General features: G+C 35.3%; 1 pseudogene; it reads right to left on the bottom strand.

Annotated features, from left to right (window-relative positions):
- Positions 1-3,811: 3,811 nt before the first annotated feature.
- Positions 3,812-25,868, bottom strand: part of LOC121146247 — a 41,888-nt pseudogene continuing 19,831 nt past the window's right edge.

Here is a 25,868-nt window from a genome sequence, read left to right as displayed (position 1 = left end):
TGTAATGCTGCTCAGTAAATAAGAATCACAAGAATGCAAGCTCCTTTTTGTAAAGGAAATGCACCTCTGCTAGATACATTTTAGTATTATATTTACATTAACAGTGATGTTTTCAAATAGTGTAGGATGCTATCTCACTTTTGCTTTAGTGATGTGTGAAAAGGGACTGAAAAGTGAAACAAGTAAAGTCATGAGAATAAAATGATAAATTGGGTAATTTCCCAAAAATGAATTAGTATAGCGAGTTTGGAAACATCTAAAAACATTTTGAAAAATTAAGCTGGTACTCTTTTCTTAGGTCAAGAAATGTTTCTAGATTGCTTTAAAAGTATTTCTGAGGGGCTTGGCACAATGCCTTGGGATCCTGTCACTGTGGGAGCACTGGAGGAAGCTCCTGGCTGCTGGCTTCAAATCGTGTCAGCTCAGCGAAGACCACTGTGGCCAGATGGGGACCTGACGGATGCAAGAATTTTTTTTCTCTATCTCTCTTTCCATAAATCAAAATGACCAACTGTTATATAAAAAAGGATTATTTCTATATTACTGTTTAAAAAGTGTTTGCCTTTTAAATTCACTTTAAAATTCTTTCACGACTAAAATACGGAGTGATTCAGAACAAGTTAAATTAGTGATATGTTTCCCTGGCACATACTCATAATTAACTACAGTATATAATAATCTTCAACCATTCATATTTTTAAAAATACATTCAAAATAAATAGCAACTTACTCAATATTTTATTTGCATTTGCAGTTAGTAATCTAGAATTCAAAGGTTTTAGATTATCCTTTTAAGTAAAATCCATTGTTAATTAGTGTGATAAGACAGTATTGTCTTCTATGTTTTAGCATTCATCATGCACAATTTATAAAGAAGCTATAAGTATAAATAAATTAATATGGGTACATTTTAATTGTAATAGGCATTTAGTAAAATTTATGTCTAGTTCACTAGAAAAAATATTATCTAATCTTTAAGCTATCTTTGGAGAGGTGTAACGGAGATTTGAAACTGGGTAGACACTTGACTATAGGTACAAAACAAATGAAAAGAGTGAGACATAGCAGTTTTTTCAGCATCCTTACACTTCCTCCCAATATAGAGAACAGAATTTTTCAATCCATGTTCTCAAGACATCTGTAGACTACACAGGGAAGGGTCCAGCACAATGGCTCAATTGGCTTCCCACTCTGCCTCAGTGGCTCCTCTGGGGTTCCCACATCCCTTTTTTCCTGTATTTTTATTTTAAACGTGGTTAATATCCAAATTGGGCAAATATCAATTCAAAAGTTTGTAGAAATGACCTGGTGATTTTCACAAAATCATAACATTCAAAAAATACTACACAAACCAAAATATATGTGCGCATGTGTCAAAGAAAGCTTTCTTCTCCAACATGTTGAAAATAAACTTTATATGGCCAGCTGAGATTTGAGCACATAGCCTTCAATCTCAACCTCATTAAATCAAAGATAACTGCAAAATATACTTATCATATACTCTGTGGACAATCATTTGCATACACCATTTATATTTACAAACTGTATCTCCCTGGTGGCCTAGTGCTTAAGAGTTGGGGCTTTCACTGCAAAATAATTTGATAGGCCTGATGAAACTCCAGCATTGAGATCCAGGTTGTGATTAAATATATATATATATAAAATACATTTTTATATTTAATATCTTTCATATATTATTAATATTATGTAATATATATGTGTAATTCCAAAGCTATGATTCATTGGTTCTGGATGTTAAAATAAACCAAATATGTTTTTTTTTTATTGCTGTATAATTTATTTAAACTTAAGATCAATAACTTTAAGTGAAGTTATCACCACAATTTTCAAACAATGGTCGGTGATCTGTGAAGATGCACTGCACTGTCTCATTAAACCAAAAAACCTTGACAGTCTGAAATAAGCACAGTCTAACTGCCTTACAATTAGATAAGGTATCTTAAAAAATATGTGCAGTATAGATTTGACCTTTGTGGTAATTAAACCTTCATAGCAGGCCACTCTTCTCAACGCACAGACCTTTTTATATAGTCTTGAATGTCAAATAACTCATTATTTACAAAGCCAGCACTGTCAAATATTAGTAAGTGTGCTATTTTCTTCCCAGAGGTAATGTTGTGTTCCATTGCAGGCTCTGTAATTTCGCAGATTTGAATCTTTAAGGAAGATGTCAGAGTTAGGTAAAACCTTCAACCAGAAATGCTGTCACAGCAGAATGAGCCAACCAGGGGGAATCAGTGGGAATCCCGCAGGAGCCACTGAGTCAGAGTGGGAACGAGGGAGTACTCTGTGCCTGGTGTTAGGTGTAGCCACTCAGGCATGTGAATCAGAATGGAAAACTACGTCTGCAGGATAACAGAGGGGATGTCAGTGCTTAGCAATGTTTCATAGCCATGCTTAAGCATTCATTTCATTTGTATATTTGGTATAATAAATAAATGATTAGGCACTGGTCATGCTGCTAGCTGCATAAGATACTCTGTTAAATAAGACAATACAGTCGTTTCCTGGTAAAGGGTACCCTTGATTGCCCCTAAGACTTAAAATGAAGAAAAAGCTGGCTCAAGTTCAACAAAGTGAATGGTACCAATAACTGGTAGTGACAGTCTGTGGTGCAGGCACCAGAGATGAGCATCTGATAAGGCAAGGAACTCAGTTACACAGGCTGCTGTGTTAAGGGAGGGTTCTTTGCCTCTGTTATATTATTGTGCTTTGCCACTGATGTTTCTCTTCTTTACTGTTTTAAAACGCATTCTGATTCCTTGTCTGAACCCCTACTAGATTATGAAGAATGTTTAACCCCTACAAGTTGTTCAATGAATAAAGCCTATTCAATAATTGAATGAGTTATCAAGGTCAAAATAGAATCCTGAAAGCATATCCTCAGTGATAAGCTAGTGAAAAACTCAACCAGCTTCATTGCCTGGAATAGGCAAAGGGAGTTGACTCAGGATCCAGAGACAATGAGTATTAAACTGGAATCAGTTTGCACGGACAATATGTCATCTGCGAGTCATGGGAAATAATGGTAGCTAAGTCATTAATATAAAAATATGATGACTATTTTCCAATGAGAAACAAATAAATACTTTTTTGTGCAGTACAAAGTTTCCTTTAATTTTTCAGCAATAGGCTCATCAAACTTAGGCACAAGTGGTTGTAAACAGTAAAACAGGAAAGTAAATAGCTATCAAAATTACTGATAAGTCTGCTCACTACAGTATTCTGTGTTACTGCAGAAAAGGAGCAAGCTAGGTGGTTTGAGTTTGTTGTAAATACTGTCAGGAATAATGTAAACACAGATTTTTTGAAAGAAAGGGAGAAAGAGAAAACATAAAGAGAGCAGAGCAAGAGGGAAAAAGAAAAGAAAGAGAAAGAACGTAAGGAACAAAGGAAAGAAGGAAGGAAGAAAGGAAGGAGCAAGGGCAGGAAGGAAGGAAGGAGGAAGGGCGGGAAGGAAGAAAGGAGGAAAGGAAGGAACAAGCCCTTCCACATCCATGAGACCTGACCTTGGAAGAAGCTTGCTCAAAAGTCTGATTTGAGGCTATGGTATCAACCTAGCAGTTTAATAAAAGCTGATATTATAGGTTAAAGGAGTTAAATTTCTGATGAGACTCACCTCAGGGGACTGTCCCTACCACATTGCAGCTGCAAAAATAGCAGCGCACACATGTTCCTCTTTATCCAAAAGGGGCTGAAGTGCAGATTGGTTGACCTGACGTGCTCAGCAGCAGATCCAAGACACTGTATGCATCTAACCTCAACTTTTTTTTTTTTGACATATTTTGTTCAGATAACAGTTTCAACACATGTGGTCCAAAACCATACAGATAATAAATCAGATGTTAAAGATTGGTCTTTAAACATTATAGCCAACGATGCTGCTCTTGCCTGTGATGCCTCCAATATAAAACCACATCCACATCTCAGTGGCCACCAAGCCATTCAGCACAGCTTCCTTAACTGTGAGCTGTTTGAAGCTACCAGTCTAAGCACTGTGGATTATTGTTTTCAGGCTTTGAACTGCTGCAGGAATCTCAGCAGGGGTTGGAGGAGAAAGCTGTCTTGGCATAGTGCCAAAATGTGGCCAATGGAGGCTTCAAGCAAGACAGCAGCGTTCAGCAGCGTTGGGACCTTCTCTGCGAGGTTTCAGATGAACTGGGCCACAGTGGCAGATTGCGGAGTCTAACCTAAACTTAAAAGCACTGATTTTCCCTGCAGTTTTGAATCTATTCTGCTTTCATAGTATGTTATTTATCTGGCTCAACAAAAAGACTATCTTGGTGCTGTCATGTAGCAGAGCAGGTCAGATAGCTAACTATAATGCCCACATCCTGTATAAGTGTCTGCTTGTATCTCAACTGCTCTACTTGTGATTCAGAGACACCAAGCAGTGAATGCACTGCCAGCATCCAACATGCCAAAGTGATTCAACTATGTAAGTTTTGAAAAGTAAGGGTTGCTAGTACGATGGAGCTTAATACTCATTCTTCTCTACACTTCTCAAATGCCAGAAACAGTACAAGGAGAGATTGAAAACATAATTTTCTACTTAAGCAAAAATAAGTGGAAAGTGTGATTGTCTTGAGAAAATGTGTGTATTATCATACTCGGGCTTTCAGCAGATGCAAAATAAACCACCAGGGGTCACTGTGTTCCAGTACAATGATCAGAAACTCAAGCAGATCTTTCCTCAAGAATATACATTTGAACTCAGAAAGATGAACTCTACTAAAAGATACTTAACTGATACTCAAAACAGAGAGCGGAGACATGGCTTTCCAAAAGTACTCTTCAAAATACACTTTTTCTCTGTCTTTCCCACATTTTCAAAGCACTGAAGAGTACGTTTATGTTAATAAAATGCCAGTTTTCAAACTAGAATTCAGAGACAGTATCCAACAGTACCAGACAGGTGACCTCATGATGTGCGAATGACATCAAAACAAGTTCAGAATAGTGAGCAAGAAAGTGCAGAATTCTGGATAAAGCTGCTAATGTTACAATTGAGAAGCAACATTTCTACAGGTAAACAAAAAGGAAAAGCAACAAAGAGGCAAAGAAGAGAAAAATACATGTAGGTAATTTTTGCTGTGCAAGTTTCAAAATTTGTTTTAAAATGATTGTTATGTAGAGCTATACAGAATGATTACAGAACAGACAAACACATGTTATATTGAAATAGACTATATATTGGTCAGCAGTGCATTTTCAATTCTAGGGGAAAACACTGAAAATGAGAGCAGAGGAAGAAGAAGGAAGCAAAGCAAAAGAAGAAATTTGAGAGAAGATGGAGGAGTCACCATGATTATCAAAGTCTCCAGTGCAGAAAAAAATATTATGAGCACAGTAATTTTTAAATCTCCATGAAATAAAGAGAGAACTGAGTCTGAGAATTAGGAAAACGTATGATATTCTTGATAGGATTATCGTGTGGCAGAGTGCTTTATTTATTCAACTAAAATAAAATAAGTCACATAATAATGAGGATCAATTTAATCAACGTCAGAAGACAGCAGGGCAACCTCTCCATATAGGAAAATCAGAGTTAATTTCTTGTTCAATTGTAGGGATACTAGACAATGCAAAACTATGAAAGAATGAAGATCTATCATTTTGTTTTGGTGAAATAACTGGAAAGTAGTAGCAGTTATCCAGGCAAGAGGAACTCAAAGCATATCAAAACAAATACTCAGATTAATCATTTCTTTGCTCATAGATTGGTTCTGTTAGAAGTTTAGTTTCAACTTAAAAGTGTCTATTAGATTTCACAGTAATTTTACATAATCAATTTGATATGTGAGTTTGAAGTTCAAGCAAAATCTCAGGGTATGCATTTTAAGGCAATTTTCAACCTACCCGTAGGTTTTTGTTTGTTTGTTTGTTTGTTTTTAGCTGTTTAAGTGAATATGATTGTAAATAGAGAAGAGGTTGAAAGACTTGAGTCCTAGAGCACTGTAATATTAAAGATAAAAGTCAAGTTACAACCAAAAAAGACAGAAAAGGAGTGATGAGTGAAGAAAGCTCGTAAGTGCTGGATCCAAGGGAGGGAAGTCTTCAGGAGGAGGCAAAGATGAATTGCTGAATGCTGCTAATGGATCAAGGGAAATGAAGACAATAATGGTTTTGGTTGTGTGGAGGTTTCTGATTAAGAGGTTTCAGTGGAGTACAGATATAATTAAGGTACAATTAAGAGAAATGCAAAAAGAAGATGCAGATACTTGCACTGTAAAACTATAAAATATTTGAAGAATATTTTTTCATTTTAACAGTAGAGGCTCATGTTACATTTATTAGTGTCACAAAGATTTCATTCTTTATTATTTAAAGGACATTTTAAAGAAAAAGTTCTTTAGTGGATAAATTTTACTATGTCTATAATTTATCTGAAATTAAGCAATTTTCTGAGATTTCTCTCCTGTGAAACTAAATGAGTAGCTTATCTATTATTTAAAATTTTCTTAATTAGTCATTTTGTTTTCCACAGATGTGCTAAGGATCATTAATATTCTTTAGTTTTATAAAATTAATAAATCAGTTATTCTTTAATAAAATTATTGTAAAAGAAGCCATATGTAAAGTACCACATCATAAAAGCAAAAATACATGTAAGTAAATCATGTAGAGTAAGGGCGGGTCAGTGCGGCTTGTTCTCTGAGTCCTGTTTGGCTTCTTTATTTGGTAACCTCTGTGTTCAACTAAAAACAAAGGGAGAGCTGTGCCCTCAGTGAATCGAGCATGACTAAATTCCACCACTTATATACTGCTTGGCGATTAGTGTTAGGTGATGGTTACCTGAACTTTATTTCTAAGAAGGGAATTGATTAAACTATATCACAGTATGCCTGAATTTTTTTTATAACTGTAACCAAGGCCTTCTGGTAGGTCTACAGTTTAAATAATGAGTTTATTAATGATGAGTAAATATGATGGAAATTTCAGCAGAAGTGAGTGACATTTTTAAACAAGATAACCAGAGGAGTGGAGCAACTGTAGATTACATCATCAATGGATCAAATAAACTCAGTATAGCAGTTCAGAGTCTCTCTCATTTTGTCACAAAGTGTTACAAAACCCTTGGCACATTTTCAGTTTAAAGAAATTGTATGTCTAGAGTGAATATAAATGTCATGATAGTTCTAATTTTCTGCAGTGAATATGAATATAGTTTCAATTGTAGGCATCATTAAGTTTATAAGCAATTCAATACCTTTGTTTTGAGAGAGAACTGCAAGCATACTACATATAATGAAAAAAATGTTCCAAATTTTTGAAAATTTAGTGTCAGATAATTTTGAAGGAGAAACAAAAGAAATTATTATACTCAAAAGTTTATTTTTAGAATTTCTTACAGGATCACTATTTATTAACATTCATTGAGCACTCACAGCAAGTTAAATGTTTACCCAAATTTGTACTTAAAAATTGGCTCAATGTCAACAGTTTATAGAGCACCAGTGACTGCAATAACAAGGTTCCACTAAAAGAAACATTGTCTTTTTATGCTGCTCTTTATATTTATCAATCTTATGGAGCATTAAGATAATCGGAGAGATGGTATTTAAAGTTGCATAATTTTGATGAGTTATTATGAGTTCCTGACTCCAGCTTTCTGCTTTCAGACCTTGGGAAATGGCAATGACAGTGCAAGTCAGTGGGTCACTGTTGTTCATAGGGGAGACAGAGTGATTTCCTGTTCCTAAGCTTCATGCCTCTTAACCTGCTGGGTATTTTGCAGGGTGATTCAGTGGATGGAAGTTTTCTCTCATTCCTCTCTTCGTCTCTTTCTTTCCCACTCAAATAAAGACTTGACCAACTGAAGAGGAAGTGCTCTTCACTTACAATTTTGAAATAACTCATTCATTGTTCTAAGTTCATTTGGAATATCTTGTGCATCCATCTTCCTTTCTTTCTTTCTTTCTTTCTTTCTTTCTTTCTTTCTTTCTTTCTTTCTTTCTCTCTCTTTCTTTCTCTTTTTTTTTTCTTTTACAATTTAAGGCTGAGCATTTGCTGTCAAAACTAAGCAATAACCACATTATATTTTTTCCATATATGTTAGATAAGAAAATGTTCTTTGGATGGATGCAATTTGCCTGACCTTAAAATGAAGAATTTATTACCTTTTGTAAGCATTGAGTATAAACAGCTGGTTGACTTGCCATTTGAAGTCTATACTTACCACATCAGTGAATGCAAGCAAAATGATTGGACCATTTTCTAGGAGTCAGAAAAGTTGAGAGAATAGTATCTGAAGAAAGAAGGTAGAAAAATACAAATGAATATGTTGATACTATTTCATAAACACTTCAGAAATTCTGATGATTTTTTTTACCCAAATCTACTACGAACATTAAGTCCCAATGTCAAAAGACATTGGTGTACTGAAATTGAGTTATAGCTCTAAACTCCATTCATGCTGAACTTTTGTATATTCTTTATCAGCCCTGCTGGCCATTAAACTGCTTTCCCTACAGATTAGGCAGGCTATAAACAACAGAAGTAAGCTACCGACAAGCTTCAATAAATTTTTCAAATGAAGAGCACATTTCCATATGCCATTTTTCATCAAATAAATGTGCTCCCCCTTACTTCCAAACCCAATTACACTGTGTATTTGTTATGTTTTGAAGTCAACCCAACCCCCTTCCTCTGTGCTCCTGCAAAAAAAAAGAACTTGCAAAGTTACTTGTTTTTGTGTAGCAAGACTGCAGAACTTGAATATATTTTAGTTAAAACAAGAAACACATATTTCTAATATGTGTTTAAAACAGCAGAATTGTCTACTTTATGCATTCTTCTCAGCTTGAAATTCTTAAGATTCTTACTAAATGTTAGAGCTCACTATTCTTATTTTATGATGCAGCTCATCCTTTGATTAAATTTATTGTTTCCAGATTTGAAAAACCATTGGCTGCATTTTCAGTCAGGCTAGCTCAGAGAATTTTAAGACTAACACAGTCATGTGGAAAGAAAGTCTTAAAACAAGAGAAGGTTTCTTCTATGATATCATTTAGATTAAGGAATAATATAGATTAGATCTTTTTCATTTACATATTGTTTTAACTTTTTTTCTAAGTACTAATTGACAGCTCAAGATTTTTCTCAATATTACAGAGAAAGAATGATCAGATATGTCTGTGAGCTTATCATGGGAAAGACAGGATTTAAAAAAGAAAAAAAAAAACAGTTACTTAAATCTGTAACCTCAGTCCAGTTAACTTTGTCTCGGGTTGACATTCTATTTAGTTTTTTCTCTTGTAAGAGTTATGAATTAATTACATCTATTTACACTTCATTTCTGATTTGAATATTTGAATTATACCAGAATCCTAATGTGCATTGTGACTATAGACAGATAAAAACTCCAAGCAACTCTTTATATCTAAAGTTGTATCATTATAAACACTATTTATAAGACAATTAAAGCTAAATGAGTAAAATAATGTTAATGCAAAATTTCTGCGTTTGGGAGAATTAAACCTGAGTTCCATAAGCAAGTGATAAATAAAAACAAGTGCAATAATATTAAACAATAACTCCAATGGTGGCATGGTAAGTGATGAAAAATAACAAGTGCCTAAATAGCTTTCATAAGGAATTGATATTTTGATCACAGAAAACTGGAGAGTGCCTGTGGGTCACAGAAGAGGAGATTAGAAAAGGATTATTGAGAGAAATGTGGACCTGCAATATCCTAGTATTGCAGGACAATCTAGCCAGAAACACATCTGGAAATTTAGGAGGTCCAGAGCTGTTTTGGATGATATCAACAGCTTCATTATATTTATATGTCTTTATCCTAAAATGTAACAGATTGTCTTGCTTATTATTTTAGGCAATGCTTGTGAAGTCCTTAACAGGTATTGAGTACCAAATAAATGCTCAATGCATGGGCAACTTCTATAATATCAAAAGGGTTTATAGATATTTTTGGAAACTTATTGGAGAGGACAACATTCTATAGTTTCAATTCTATTTTAATATGTATTTATTTGAAAGACAGATTTACACAGAGAAGGAGATAGAGAGTAAGAGAAGGAGACAGAGAGAGAGGTATCTTCCATCTGCTGGTTCACTTCCCAGTGACTTCAGTGGCCAGAACTGAGCTGATCCAAAACCAGGAACCAGAAACTTCCTCCAGGTCTTGCATTTGAGTGCAGGGGCCCTAGGACCTGAACCAGTCTAACTGCTTTCCCAGTCCATAGGCAAGGAACTAGATCAGAAATAGAGCAGCTGGGACACGAACCAGTAATCATAAAGGATGGCACTGACAGGTGGAGAATTGGTTTTTCAGACACCATGCTGCCCCCTATGGTTTCTGTTGCATTGCAAAATAGAAAATACTATGATTTCTCTGTCTCTCTCTGTCTCTCTGTCTCTCTCTCTTTTTGGATCAAGCAGTCGATCTGTGAAAAGCACACAAATAAGTAGAATCATAAAGTGGGTAAGAGGATAAGTCATCCTATAGGGATCATTGGTTACAGTGGCCAAGGCTACACAATAAGAACATGAACAAAGGTGGCTGCTGAAGAAATGAAAGTTCTATGACAGAGACAAATTTAGACTTGTGAACTGCATAACACAGGGGTTAGTGAACATGGATGAGTAGGGGTAGCTGATTTAATAAATATTAAAGGCTTCCTCTCCAGAGGCTGTGTGGTTTCCAGACTGCAGAGATAAAACAATAAAAAAGTCTGCTTTTCAAAATGCCTATGGAAGTAGAAAAATGTATTCCCTACGGCAAATTACTGTTCTTTGCCTTAGTTTCTCAACCAATTAAATGAACTTAATGAGATTATATCAAAATGTTATTATGAGGATTAAATAACTTTTACTATGAAACTATCTTGGTTAGGATCAATACATATTTGCATGTGTATTTGGAACTACTAATTTCATTATTATACAGAAGATGAGAACATAGACAAATCATGGAAACCCATAAAAGGAGAATCTTGCAGTTACGGCCAAGGAATATAGTGTCAGGGAGGAAAAGAAAAGGGCTCATTAAGAAGACAGAAAACAAACACTGCTTGTTCAGCATGTATCAGCATAACCCTGTGGTCAAACAGGCCTGCATTGGAATTCCACCTTCATTATTTAGAGTTGCTCAATTTCTGTGCCATAGCTGCAATATCTATCAAGTGGAAATGGGCTATTTAAACAGATTTCCTGGTTAACTGAAGGGCTAGTAAATGTGTACAGAGAAAATATCAGAGTACTGAGAAAATATCAGATATTGTTGCAATTGGTAGCATTTGTTACCATTACAATTTTGGAAGATCAATAGATGTTTTCTAAGCATATCAGCAAGGAAGTACACTGAGCTGATGAACAGCATGATGGAACGGACACATCTGAGAAAGGCAGGAAAGGCAAGAGGGGCCTCAGCATTTATGGCGGGCTGAGAGGCTGCAGACCAAGGCAAAAGTGTCCCTTTCCTTGGCTTTCCTTTGAAGAAAGACATGCAGAGCTCATGGAGCATGTTCTTGGGCACATGTTCAGTGACTTTCTGCATCTGTATGACAATGGACAGGCACATATGAAAATGTTTGCTGAACAGTGATGTGAATGTGCAAATCTTAATTTGCTGTTGCAAAATGAGTGTAGTTTGCATGGGGCACCCACCAGGTACAAGAGAATTTAGAAGTCAGAAGAGTGGATATCAGGTAATTTGAGCTTGAGGAAGCTCATATTATTTGTTTATTTAGTACTTTGGATGTGAGATTATAAGCCTGTTAATTAAGCTCTGAGAATGACAGTGATATTAAATAAGTGACCTGGATAAGTCAGTGGAGTGGATAATGTGGTTTGCCATCCTAGCTTGCACAATGGTGGTTGTGTATGCTGAAATTTCCCCTGAGCATTCTGCCTTGTACCAATGTGAAGACTGGTGATTTTATTTATTTATTTATTTATCTAAGATTAATATGGCTAATGCTGAAGGTGTTTAACAAGTATTTAGAGCAAGCAGAAGATTATATAAAATTGAAGGTTAGGAAATGAGATGGAGTTGCAGTAAAGCTGAGCCAGAACTTTAACAGTCCCATTGCAGCAGCTATAGTGGGAATAACTGAACTGTGAAAACCACCAGTGGGTCAAGAATTGGACTTATCAAGAAAAATATGAATGGAATGGAGTAATCAAACAATAATAAATGTGGTTGCTGTGGTGGCATGAAAGTGGAGGTGGAAACATGTAATCTGGATGAATATACAACATCGTCTTCTTTGCCTTTGCTTTATTTCTAAGGACTACGGCGTCTCCAGTTACCACTTTCCATCATGTTGGAGTAGGTGGCTCAGAGTGTGAGGATGGGTACTATATGCTACAGCTGGCAGAATTTAACCAAAGGGGTGCTTATTTATACTTTAATCTGAAACATGGTCTTAGGATATTGCTACTGCTATTCTCATTTCCCACATGAAGAAATTTAAGCCAGAGAATTTAAGGTAAAAGTGGATGGATGCAAGAATGAGGAGTTGATTCTAGTAACAAAGTTCATGTCCACTGAACCCAACTATCCTGATAATGTGATGCTATGACAAGAGTAGTGGATCAAGAATCTGATAGACATACTGGACATGTGTTCTTAAAAGCTGACTTTTAAGAGCGATGTGAAATTATATACTACAAAGTGATAGTACTTCAAATAGGAAAATATTTTATTATAATGGAGGTTTTTATAAGGAAGAGGTGGGTGACTGGCTGTGCTAAATGTGTTAGAGAGCACTCAGAGATCAAATCACAGGGAATATCTTTGCATTTCGAGTGCAGGAAACCACTGAGGCTCTCTAAGTAGGCAATGTGATGTAAGAACAGAAACTACATTCTGGAGTGATGGATTGAACAGTTTACAGTATAAGGATGAGATGGTGGAGGCAGTGAGTATGCTATAAATTTGAAGAATTTTAGTTGTAATAATATGGTAAACATAATAACAGCTTGTAGGATTTAAACATAAGAGAGTCATGAAGATATTAATAGATGAAAAGAAACTAGACCACGTGATTAAATAATAAAATGATGGGAGAAATATATATATATATATTTATATATAAACAGGTACTGGCTTTGGCATCAAATATATGGTCTGACATTAGAAAACAAAATAATGTAGAGCCCTGCACGATAACGTAGCAGTTAGAGTCCTTGCCTTGAATGTGCTGGGATCCCATATGGGTGCCTGTTCTAATCCCGGCAGCTCCACTTCCCATCCAGCTCCCTGCTTGTGGCCTGGGAAAGCGGTTTTAGGACGGCCCAAAGCCTTGGGACCCTGCACCCATGTGGGAGACCTGGAAGAAGCTCAGCTCCAGCCATTGTGGCCGTTTGGTGTGTGAATCATTGGGTGGAAGATCTTTCTCTCTGCCTCTCCTCCTCTTTGTATAACTGCCTTTCCAGGAAAAATAAATCTTAAAAGAAAAAGGAATGTAAAGGGGAAATAGAAATGATTAAAAAGAACAATGATGAAGCTGGGCATTTGCTATCTTTCATCTCCTGACAAAAATAAAACTATTCCAAACTGAACATATGCCAATTCTAGTGTTATTCCAAATATTACCATTTCCATGTAATATTCATTTATTTTGAGAATCAATTATGAGAATGCATTTCTGGTTGTTTTTTTTCTCAATTGGTGTTGATACCATCAATTCTATAATGATATTTTAATTTCACAAATAAATAGAAATAGACATTCAAAGATAAATGTTGCATTTACCAGGTGTCATTCCAAATTGCTTTTTATTCTAAGTTATCTTTCTGTTTACTGACTTAACTTGTCCATCAACCCAGGGAACCATATCTAATTCTACAATTTTATGGAAATCATTTATACCAACTGCTGTCTTGGTATGGTGATTAAAACTTGGAAACTAAATTTGATAATCATATCCCAAGTGCCCATTTGATTCCTATACTCTTTTATGAAACTCTGCATTAGCCGCTTGCGATGTATCAGGTAAAATGTATGATACTTGTCTTTCTGAGACTAGCTTATTTCACTAAGCACAATGGTTTTCCGGTATGTATATTTTGCTGCAAAAGACAGGATTTAATTCTTTTATGGATAAGTAATATCCCAGAATGTATGTTTTGCACATTTTATTTATCCAGTCATCAGTTGATAAACATTTGGGTTGTGAAATCAATGTATGAAATAGCTGTTTATACTCTTGTGTTTATTGCAGTTTATTTATAGTTCTTAAGACACGGAATCAACTCAGGCTTTCGGAAATTTTATAACTGAATTTTTCTCTGACTTCTTGAAATGTGTAAAACTTGCAAATATTTTGCCAATATTATGTATTTTCAGATTCTATAGTGTGTAGGTACATAATTTAGGAAGGTTTCCTGCCCCATTCTAAAACATAAGAGCACTTTTCCTTTTGTAAAAGCAGTGCACACATGTACATGCCTGTGGTATCCTCCCATGTCAGTGGGTCCAAAACCTGCTGATGTTTGTTTCCATGTAGCTGAGTTCAGAGTTCAGTTCTGGTCTCTCATCCCTGTCACTAATGCTTTGAATAAAATTTCCCTTGCTTTCCTAACTTTGGTATAATTTTGCTTTGATTGCCTTTGTGTCCTTACCTAATATGTAAAATCCTCAAATACCCTCCAAGATACTCAAGGCCCTTTTGGGTTGAATACCATAAACAATTTAGATTTGGATAATATTAGTAACACTTTATGCAGAACTACACCGCAAGAATTGCTGAGCATTTAATCCTGAGTTCCAGATCACTAGACCTTTTGGAAAATTACTAAAATCTAGAAACCAAAATTATTCCTACGATCCAGTATTCTAATATCTATTATAACCATCATCATATTTTCTTCAAATTTATCCTTCTAAAATTTTTATAATGTGCCTTTTATACAAGTACAATAAAACAGTAAAACACGGTTCTGTTTCACTGATGTAGCAGTTTCTTAAACCTAGCCTCGGGCATCATGGAGACCAAAAATTCATGGATTAACTACCTTCCCCCAATTTTTTTCACTTTATATAAAGAAACTGATATATTTTTCTACTAGGCTGTCAGAGAGCTAATAGCTAATAATGCTAATTATCTTGAAAATGTTCCTTGTTTATAATTTGCTCATTTCCTTCACTGGTTGATATCACAGTGACATAGGAAGGCAGTCGGTTTGGAATGCTAGAGTGTCACTGGCACCGTGGCTGTGGTCTGCATGCTCTTGCTAATTAGCTTTACTATTTACATCGCATAGTTATCAGATTCTCAAAGTTTTCTTTCCTTATAGTCTTTACAGTCAATGTCTTCTTAATTTTTAGCTATTCCACATTTTTTTTTTTTGCTACAACATACCCATTTTGAAGAGATACATCTAAGTATCTGAATCTGTCAGCATTTTAAGTTAACTATAGCTAAGCTTTTCTTAGTTTGCATCAGGAAAGACAAAAAATTTTGCCTGATCACCAATATTTTGTTAATATTAACTTTTTGAGTGTTAGTTTATTTGTAAAGTGGGTATCAGAAAATTGATTATGTTAATCACCTAGCAGTGGCGGGTAAGTTCTTAACAAATATTAATTACTTTCTCTTACTGGGAAAGAGATAGCCAGGATCTTTGAGAAAATCATTAGCAGATTTAAGTTCTCCATTGCCCACCTGACTCCTTCTTGGAATTTGTGGAGTAAAGGTGTCATTTATGCAGGAATGAAAAGTTGGTTACTCAAAGTTGAGACAAGACCGAAAGGAAGGGGTGCATTAGCTCTATCTCCATGCAACAAGCATACGCTTGTTTAGGCAGTTCTAGGTCCATGCCTTTGTCACCACTAAATTTCAGTTGTCACAATGAGTTCATTAGACAGTTCCCTGGGGATCGCCCAAAGCTGCAAAGCTCTTGGCAGGTCAGAAGTATCTACTCGTGAAGAGGCTTTTGGCTGAGAGAGAGGAAAGTATGTCAGTTCTCAGAATGAGAATGACACACAGAGAATTACTTCAACCCAGACTGCCAGGACAGCATTGGCTAATGCTGTGATGTGTCATCCCTACTCCCGGAAGATTAACCACAGGCTTGGACTCCAGCGAGCAGGAGGAAGCCTTGCGCACTCCAGAGAATATTTTGGAAAGTGTAACTACATCTCCAAATACTGCACCTGTTTTCCCCAAAAGAGAAATAGAATAAAGTTTTGTGAATTTGTACAAGGACAACCCTCACAATGGACTACTTTGAATGATTTTGTTTTCCTTCTATATTTATTATTTTCCTATGGGTTTTTTGTGAAATGATATATTTTATTCCTTTATGCATTATTAGAAAACTTCATAACTTAGCTTGAATGCATCTGAAACAGTTATGCATTTGCAAAGTACTCATGACATCAAACCTTAAACTGAGATAATTGCCCAGCAGGCCATAAAAATGATACATATCCTTAAGCACAGAAAGATCAACATTTTCTGCAGAAGATACTCTATAGTAGATGGCTCTGCTGCGGAATAAGCTAATCTATAGCGATCAGTAGGTTAGGTATATTAAAAGCATTTGTACTTGGAGTATTACATTTGTGATAAATAATTGGGAAGAACCTTTTCTTTCAACATTCACAGTGATTGATGCTGTTGTAAGTGGATTTGAGGCTCATTTTCCATTTGCTTGATACGCTTAAATATAAAAAAGCATTCTGTAGCTTGACCTAGATGTTGGAAAATTCTATTTGTTCTAATAGTTGCTTTATAAATAGCTTACTCATTTTCATAGGCATTCATATTAGATATCATTTGTAAGAGTGAACATATTTGCTTTATATCAGATATTAGAATGCAAGTGTTCAATATTTTGTCTTTAGTGCTCAGATATTTTTAGCGGTTCTTCATAATTGCCCTTTATCTAATTGAGGAAGTTTGTTTCAGTTCCTTATATACATGGTAATTTGTTAAAATTAGAACCTATGGAGCTATTTTTCTTAATTTTTCATTATTACTATAGAGTATTGGTCCATGTTTGGTATTATAATTTATTATAACTTATGTCAGACAAGGTAAATTTATAATAGAAAGAGAATTATTGAGCTCACTGCCCTGTAGATGTAACCAGCACCAGCTTCCCATTGGCTCCAATGAGTGCTTGGCAGAAGCCGTGCTTCAGAGGGAGATCAGAACACATGAAGTCAGAGAACCATCCAGGGGTCAGTATCAAGCCTTAACAGTATCATACTCTTGTTTTTTTTATTATTAATTACATTTCATTTTGTGACACAGTTTCATAGGCTCTGGGATTCCCCCAGTCCCTTCCCATACCTTCCCCCCATGTTGGAGTCTTCCACGTTATTGCAGCATTACAGTTCAAATCCAGCCAAGATTCTTTCATTACAAGCATATACCAAGCATAGAGTCCAGCATCTTATTGTCCAGATAAACTCAACGATTTCTTGGGGAGACCATCTCTAGTCTGAAGGCAGAGCTGGCAGAATATCATCCAGACCAATTAAAAGTCCCAACATAGCATCAACAACAATTTACAACATTATGGAGTTAATTGATATGGTATTGAGTAACCAATATGCTAAAAAATGCAAGTTCTTAACCGCATCCTGTGATTACTTCATTGACATTTCAATTTTAGTTTATATACAACCTGCTTCTATCCACGTTAAAATGGCTATAGGGTACTATTCAACTGTCTCGTGTCTATTTTCATTTTAATATTTAGCAGTTCATGGTATTGAAGCATAAGTTTTAATGAAATTGGCAGATTTTGGGATAATCTAAACTGGCCTATAAATCTAACAAGCCATATGTAGAGATTCATGAATCCTGTGAGTACCACCTTAACTGCTTCTGAAGAAATAATCTATCCAAAGACAATCACTATACCCCACTGCTTTAATGTCTTTCCTCCATCACATTGCCACAGTGAAGTTTAAGTTCCCAACACATGAGTCACTCGGTGAACATTGAAACCATATCAATGGCCCTGCATAGTAACCTAGCTGCTAAAGTCCTTTTCTCACATGCCAGGATCCCATATGGGTACCTGTTCTAATCCTGGCAGTCCCGCTTCCTGCCCTGCTTCCCATCCAACTCCCTGCTTGTGGCCTGGGAAAGCAGTTGAGGATGGTCCAGAGACTCGGGACTCTGCACCCACATGAGAGACCTGGAAGAAACTCTCCTTGCTCCGGCTTCAGATCAGCTCAATGCATCTTTAAAAGAAAGTATATTCAAACCATAGCATATAGGGAATTTTCCTGATTGATTTTGAGATATTATGTTAACCTGTATTCCTGAAGTAATATCTATTTGTTCACATTGCATTGTCTTTTTTGCATACACTGAGTTTTTTGACATTTTGTTAAATTTCAAATCTATGTTCTCAAAGGATGTTTATAATTTTTATATATTTAATGATTGGCAGCTCTTAGTATAAAATTTATATGCATTATGTTCGATACATTTTTATTACATAGTATATGTAACATATAATATAAGTACATATCTTAATGAAAATGAACATTTTCGTGTTAAGTCCTTTTTGTTACTCTTGCTGATAATTTATTTGACCTTGCCTATCCTTAAGATATTTTCCCAAATGTTTAGAAATTTACACAAGACCAGTTGTAAGCTCTGTCAATGTTCCCTAGCATAACATTATTTTAGTGTTAGACTAATTTTGAGTTGATTCAGTTCCTTATTTTTGTTTGATTTCATTTCACTATTTCTTTGCATCTAATCTTTGCTGTTAAATGTCTTATTATTTTTGATTCTTAAGGTAGAAAACTATGTTATTAACTTTAAACTTTAATTATTTTTATGATACAGGATTTTAAAGCTATAAAGTTAACATTAAGTATTGCCATAGCAGAATCTCTCACATTTATTATGTTATATTTTTAATATCATTTAATTGGATTCATTTCCCAATTCCCTCTATATTTCAGCTTGACTCATGGAGTATTTTTAAATGACGTGTTTTATATCTAAGTATTTGGACTTGCTGGGGAAACATACCTAAATAAATAACTCCTCTAAATCCAGAAGATTTTTCTATAATAATAGAAAAAAGCAAGCAATTTTTATCATTTAATCAGTTTTTATCAATTTTATCATTAATCAGAGTATGATGCATATCACAGATCATCTCTGAAGAAACTTCAAAGACAGAGAACTCCATCTCTGTGTAGACAAGCCTCTTCAACCAGTTCCAGAAACACTGACTAACATTCAGGTAAAGGCACTCATTTATTGTACAGAGTTCATCCTAGGTTCACTTGGTAGTGGGGTGCTTGTCTATGTTAGAAAATCAGTTTTATTCAAAGAGATCCATTTTTTACATTCACGACAGGAGGTAAATTTGAAACGTAAAAGTAGTTCCCAGCAAAGTTACAGTTCTATCTGTAGAAACCGAGCAAGGCTGGTGGTTTTTAATTATTGTATTTCACAGAAATGAGTGCTAGCTCTTTGGTAAAGATAGCTCTGGGTTCTAAAAGTGTGCAGAGCCTTATCTGCTTTCAAAAACATTCAGATACATTTGAAGGTGTCAGAAAACAACTTAAAATTGCCAGTTTTATCATTCTAATGTTTAAAGGGGCAACTGGGTAGAAATGTCTTTCTGTATTCAAGCGGAGAGGAGTGAACCTCTTATTTTATTCTTGAATTTGCCTTTGCAATCTCTTCACCATACTGCTGTAAGATAGTAATATTAACATTGCAGTTTCTACCTTATTTCTGCTGCTTGTTTTGCCTTTCACTGGGAAAGTTGCAGCTGTGAAAATATATAGCAAACCCACAGCAAAGCAATTGTTCTAACAAAACAAAATGCGTTGCAAAGCACACACCAGCTAAACAGCTGTCAGATTTACTGAACAATAGAATTAGTAAACATTTTAAAATTCAGCATATTATTTGTGACAAGAAATTCATCTTTGCATACATATCCATGGTGAATGGCTGATTCAATTTCTTGATTAGCAACACACAGATATTTATCTGAGTTCTGTGCTAATTTTGCAAATTTTTGTGATAGCATTATTGCTTAAGTTTTTTTTAATGATTAGCTACCTAAGTATTTGTTAGGACTATATGAAATAGTACCCAATGTTTTAGGATTAGCTTAGCTCTCAGTTTTTAACAAAATGTTTCCTTGCAAAAAATAACAAGACATTTATTCCAAGTTTGGGTCACTCATGTTAGTACCACTGTATTTATATGGATATTTATTCTCTTTAATATTGTTTCCTTAAATAATTTTTCCTAGATGTGAAACACCAAGAAACATATGTCTTTCATTTTACTAGGAGAGATCCACTGAAACATTTCCTATATGTTGCATTCATTACATGAATCAAAAACAAATAGAAAACACAGAACAAAACAAACAAAAAAACACCTTTAGAAAAACTAATTAGGAAGGAAGAAAGTTTGATTCTGAACATGAAAGGTCACAGATCAAGATCAAAAGTCCTGATTGGTTCAGGTATTTTGTAAAGTGCAGAGATTGGTTTCCAAGGGAGCTGTTTATCTGAAGCAACAAACTTCTTGTTCTTGTTCTTGTTCTTCTCCTTCTTCCTCTTCTTCTTCTTTTTAATTGTGTATTTGTTAGTTTCTCTCTTTTGGTTGTTGTTGTTCAGCTAGACCATCTGATGCTAATTTATTTTGCCTAACCCAAATTTTAGCCTGGACTTTACCTTCACTATCACGAGTAATTTAATGCAGTTATAAATCCCACTTTGCATTTTTAATAATATTACTAAGGAATCACAGGCCAGTGTGTGTGTGTGTGTGTGTGTGTGTGTGTGTGTGTGGTGTTTATTTTGCCTGTTCTCATAGCTTTTACAGATTGGAGAAAAATATAAGGTAGTTACTACTCCTCCATCTTGATTAATCACTACACATTCAATATTACTGAATATTGTAATTCTGATAATGCAGGAAAGAGGTTTCCTAAAAATAAAATAAATCACATTTTCTTTGTAAATAGATTTCCTGAAAATAAGAGATTTCATGAAATATTCCACAATGTTCATAATATTGGAGTGTGTGTGTGTGTGTGTGTGTTTAAGCAGGTAGTTGAGATGCCTATATCCTGTATTGTAGTTGCTGAGTTTGAAGTCTAGTTAAAACTTCCAAAGGCTAATCCTCATAGGCAGTGGTGGTTGTGCAGTAACTGGGCTAGTATCCACCATACAGCTGAGCTCTGTTGTTCCGGCTTTGCCTGTTTCCAGATGTTGCATTCATTTAAGGAGTGATTAAGTGGATGGGAGCTCTTTGTCTCATTCTATCTTTCTCTGCCTCCATACCCATCTCTATTTTTCTCTTTGTCTCTATTTCAGCCTCAGAAGTAAAAGTAAATTTTAAAAACATCAAGATGTTTGGTATTGCTATTATGGAGTTAATCTTGCAATCTGTTTATATAGAAAGTTAACAAAGTATTTGCATATTATTTTATTTACATTATTTCAAATAACCTGAAATTTAATATATTTTTCATTTTTTTCAGACTTTCTCCCCAAATTGCAATTGATTACAACTCTCACTAGCTAAATACCTTCCATAATTAATGCAAATTTGATGAAAGAAGTATTCATTAACTTTTATGAGACACAAATATAATAGGAAATTACCTAAAAATGACACAAACAATATTCATGAATTTAATAAGTCACAAAATCTTATGACTGTAGTTCACTCAGCTTAATCTACTACCTTTTTGATTAAAAAGAAAAAAATACAAAGAAAAATAACACGGAAGACTAAACCTAAAGCTTATTTCAAGCTTAAGACAAATTATTCTTGCTGCTATAAGAGAAGTACTTTTTAAAGTTATTTTCACTAATTCTGGCTCTTAAGCTTAAGTAGAAATTCCAATGAAACTAAGTGATTACATTTTAATTATAACCTACTTTTCAAACTGGGTAGATTGGCAGAACTCCATGCACTTAATAAGTAGCTGTATCTCCTGACATACATTCAAGCTAGCCATGGTTACTGCACACATATTCAATGAATATTTCCAATTAAAGCAGCTGGCTCTATAGATAGGTTAAGGGAAGAACAATTTATTTCTTTCACTAGTCTTCTGAAGTTTTTAAATGTGAAAGCAAAATGGCACAATTTCTCAGTATAAATAGAGCAATATGGACATTGAGAACCAAACATTTTTAAAGGTCTTGGCTTTTTTATTTCTAAACTGATAATCAGACATGTGGCATACCTTGAGAACGGCATTTGGATTATTTATTTATTTAAAGTTATTTTTTCAAAAAAGAGTTGTTTATTTTTGTTGGAAAGTCAGATTTACAAAAAGAAGGAAAGACAGAAAGAGCTTCCCTGGGTTAGTTCACTCTCTAAGGGCTGCAATGGCCAGAGCTGAGCCCATCCAAAGCCAGGAGCTTCTTCTGGGTCTCGAGGCTTTGGGCCATCCTCTGCTGTTTACCCAGGTTAGAAGCAGGAAGTTAGATGGGAAATGGCACAGCCAGTGTACTAGCCAGTACCCACATGGTATCCCAGTGCTTGCAAGGTGAGAACTTTAGCCACTAGACGACAGGTCTGGGCCTTGGATTATTTATTTTTACTAAATCCTCTTGTATTGGTAAACAAAGGCCTGAAATTCATGTATGAAAAATTCATATTGCTGTAGATATTTCAAATGTAATGTGATAGCTTTATTCTTTTTCATGTTCAATAACCCATGTTATTTCTCTTCTCTGTATAGATAATTAAATCTGATCTTACAGTCAAAGTAACTAACTCCTTTGTGTATTAATAAATCTGGATTATAACGAGAAGGTAAAATCTATAATGAAGGCTATTCTAAATAAAATAAACTAATTTGTTCATTGTATTCAATCAGAAAGCATTACATTTTTAAAGATTTATTTTCATTTATTTGAAAAATGGAATTACAGAAAGAGAGTGGGATAAACAGAAACAAAAAAGGTCTACCATGTGCTGATTCACTTTCCAAATGGCCCTAACAATGCTGAGGATTGGGCCAGGTGGAAGACAGGAGCCAAGAACAACCTCTGAATCCCTCACGTGGGTGCAGGGGATAGAAAATTTAGGCTGTCTTCAGCTGCCATTCTAGATACATTAGCAGCAAACGGCCTGGACTCCAATCTGTGCCCAGATGGCCTGCAGGCACTATAGGTTAACCCATAATACTGCAACATTTGCTCCATCAAGCAGTATTTTAGCAAATCAATAACTAGAAAAAAGCTATCATAAAACACTAAGAAAAACAAGGAAAGGCTAGCATTCTTGCAGAGGAGATCAAGGTCAATCCTCAGTGCTGGCATCCCGTTTGAACACTGGTTCAAGTCCTGGCTGCTGTGCTTCTAATTCACCTCTCCTCTAACATGCCGGATAAAGCCACAAAGGAAGGCCTAGTGCTTGGACCCAGGTAACCCTTTTGGGAGACCAAGATGCAGCTTCTTGCCCTCAGTTCATCCCAGCCCTGATCATTATGACCACTTCGGCTGTGAACCAGCAGACAGTCAATTTCTCTTTGTCTGCCAGTCTCTATCACTCGACTGAAGCCAGCAGGCAGGAGTCTTCTCTGGGTTTCCCACGAAGTTGCAGGGACCCAAGGCTTTGGGCTGTCCTGGTCCCAGGCCACAAGCAGGAAGCTGAATGGGAAGTGGAGCCATCAGGATACAACCTAGTGCCCATAATGAAATCCCGGTGAATGAGAGGTGAGGGCTTTAGCCACTAGGCTTCTGTGCTGGACTTGTTGAAGTAAGTTTTCCTTTCAACGTTTAAACAAAAATTTGTTTATACCATTAGTTTATACCAATGGTTTATACTATTTTTGGTCACTTGAAGACTCATTTAGCCGGAGTAAAATTTTCATAAATAGTGAAATTTCTTTTTTTTATATTTATCCGTATTTTTAGTTTTCATGTTTAACTATTTTTAACATTTAGCCATGTTCACCTAAATTTTAGATTAATTTATTCATTTTTACTATTTTCTTCAAAATAGAGATATTAACATCACAGATTCATGACAATGATCTTAATAGAGCAAAGGAAGAAAATGTTACTTATATGGTATAATTCAGTGAAGCAATATGCATAATTATATATCATATCCCCCCAAATTTTATATTCTCTGCTTAGTTCTAGCAATAATATAAATTATGTATTATTTGTCTTTCTGAAACTTGACTCTTTTTCCCTACATTTGTGAAGAACATCGCTGTTATTTCTATTTGGATTGCACTGAATGTTTTAATTGCTTTTGGTATTATGGACATTTGATAGCATTAATTCTTCCAATTCACGAACGTGGAAGATTTTCCATGTTTTATGTTTTCTTCTCCTATTTTTCCCCTTAATGGTTTACAACTTTTATTGTGGAGATATTTTATGTTCTTGCGAATTGGACTGGTCTCGGAAATTCTTTCCAAGCCAGAACACTGCATGCATGTGAGATTGCAATTGAATGTGTTTTGTGTAGTTTTATGTCCTGCAGCTTTGCTAAATTCTAGTGTGACTTCTAACAGCTTCACATATATAAAAGATCACACCATCTGCAAAGAGGGATAATTTGAAATCCTTTATCCCCTTCTCAGTATTTTTCCTATTTGCATCCCTTTGATTTCTTTTCCTTGCCTAATGGATCTGACTAGAATGTCCAGAATTACAATACCATGAATTCTTGTCAGGTTTTGAATCTCAGTGAAAACGCTTCCAGATTTCCCCCATTCAATATGATGCTGACTGGCTGTTTGTCACATATTGCCTTGCTTGCTTTGCAGCGTGTTCCCTCTGAACCAAACATTTTAAAGGTTTTCTTCGTGACAGGATACGTGTGTCTATGGGGTTAACCATATGGCTTTTATACTTCATTTTGGTCTGTGAAGTATGGCATTTATTGATTTGTGTATGTTGGACGATCCCTGGGGTAAATCCCACTGGAAGAGGGCTGATTATTTTGTTGGATGTGATGCTAGATATCTTTTGTTACTATTTTGCTTAGGTATCTGCATTTACGTTCATCAGGGATATTGTTTACAGTTCTCTTTTTACGTATCTGTTTGATTTTGGAATTAAGGTTATGTGAGTCTCACAGAATGAGTTTGAAAGATTTCTTGCCTTTCAATTATTTTGAATAGTTTTAAAAGAACTTTTATTAGTTCCCTTTTAAGTTTTAACAAAGTAGTAAAGCCGTAACATAGCAGTAAAGCCATCTTGTCTTGGGAGTGTTTTGGTTGGGACGTTGTTTATTTCTGACTCAATTTCAGCCTTGTTATTCGTCTATATAAGTTTCTATGTCCATGTGCCTCACTTTTGGTAAATTGAATGCTTTCAGGAATATATTTCTTCTAGATTTTCAAATTTGACATGTAGCTATTCATCATAATTTTTAAATATTCTTATTTCGGGGCCTGGCGTGGTAACCTAGCAGTTGAAGTCCTCACCTCGGATGCGCTAGGATCCCATATGGGTGCTGGTTCTAATCCTTGCTGCCCCACTTCCCATTCAGCTCCCTGCCTGTGGCCAAGGAAAGCAATTGAGGATGACCCAAAGCCTTAGGACTCTGCACTCACATGAGAGACCTGGAAGAGGTTCCTGGCTCCTGTCTTTGCATCGGCTCAGCTCTGGCCATTGCAGTCACTTAGGGAGTAAATCAGAGGACGGATGGGAGATCGTCCTTTTTGTCTCTCCTCCTCTCTGTAGATCTGACTTTCTGGTAAAAATAAAATAAATCTTAAAAAAAAATCTTATTTCTGCTGTATCAGATTTAACAATTTTTTTCTCTTGTTATTTTACTAATTTGGGGTCTTTTTTTTTTTTTCTAGCTCATTTGTATCAATGTTTTATCTTTTTTTTTTCAAAAAGTCAACACTTAATTTCATGAATCTTTTGTATAGTTTTCGTG

This window comes from Ochotona curzoniae, unplaced genomic scaffold, assembly GCF_017591425.1.
Source record: "Ochotona curzoniae isolate NIBS_2020 unplaced genomic scaffold, NIBS_Ocur_1.0 scaffold_3890, whole genome shotgun sequence".
NCBI classification, from domain to species: domain Eukaryota; kingdom Metazoa; phylum Chordata; class Mammalia; order Lagomorpha; family Ochotonidae; genus Ochotona; species Ochotona curzoniae.
This window is presented reverse-complemented; position numbering and strand designations above follow the sequence as displayed.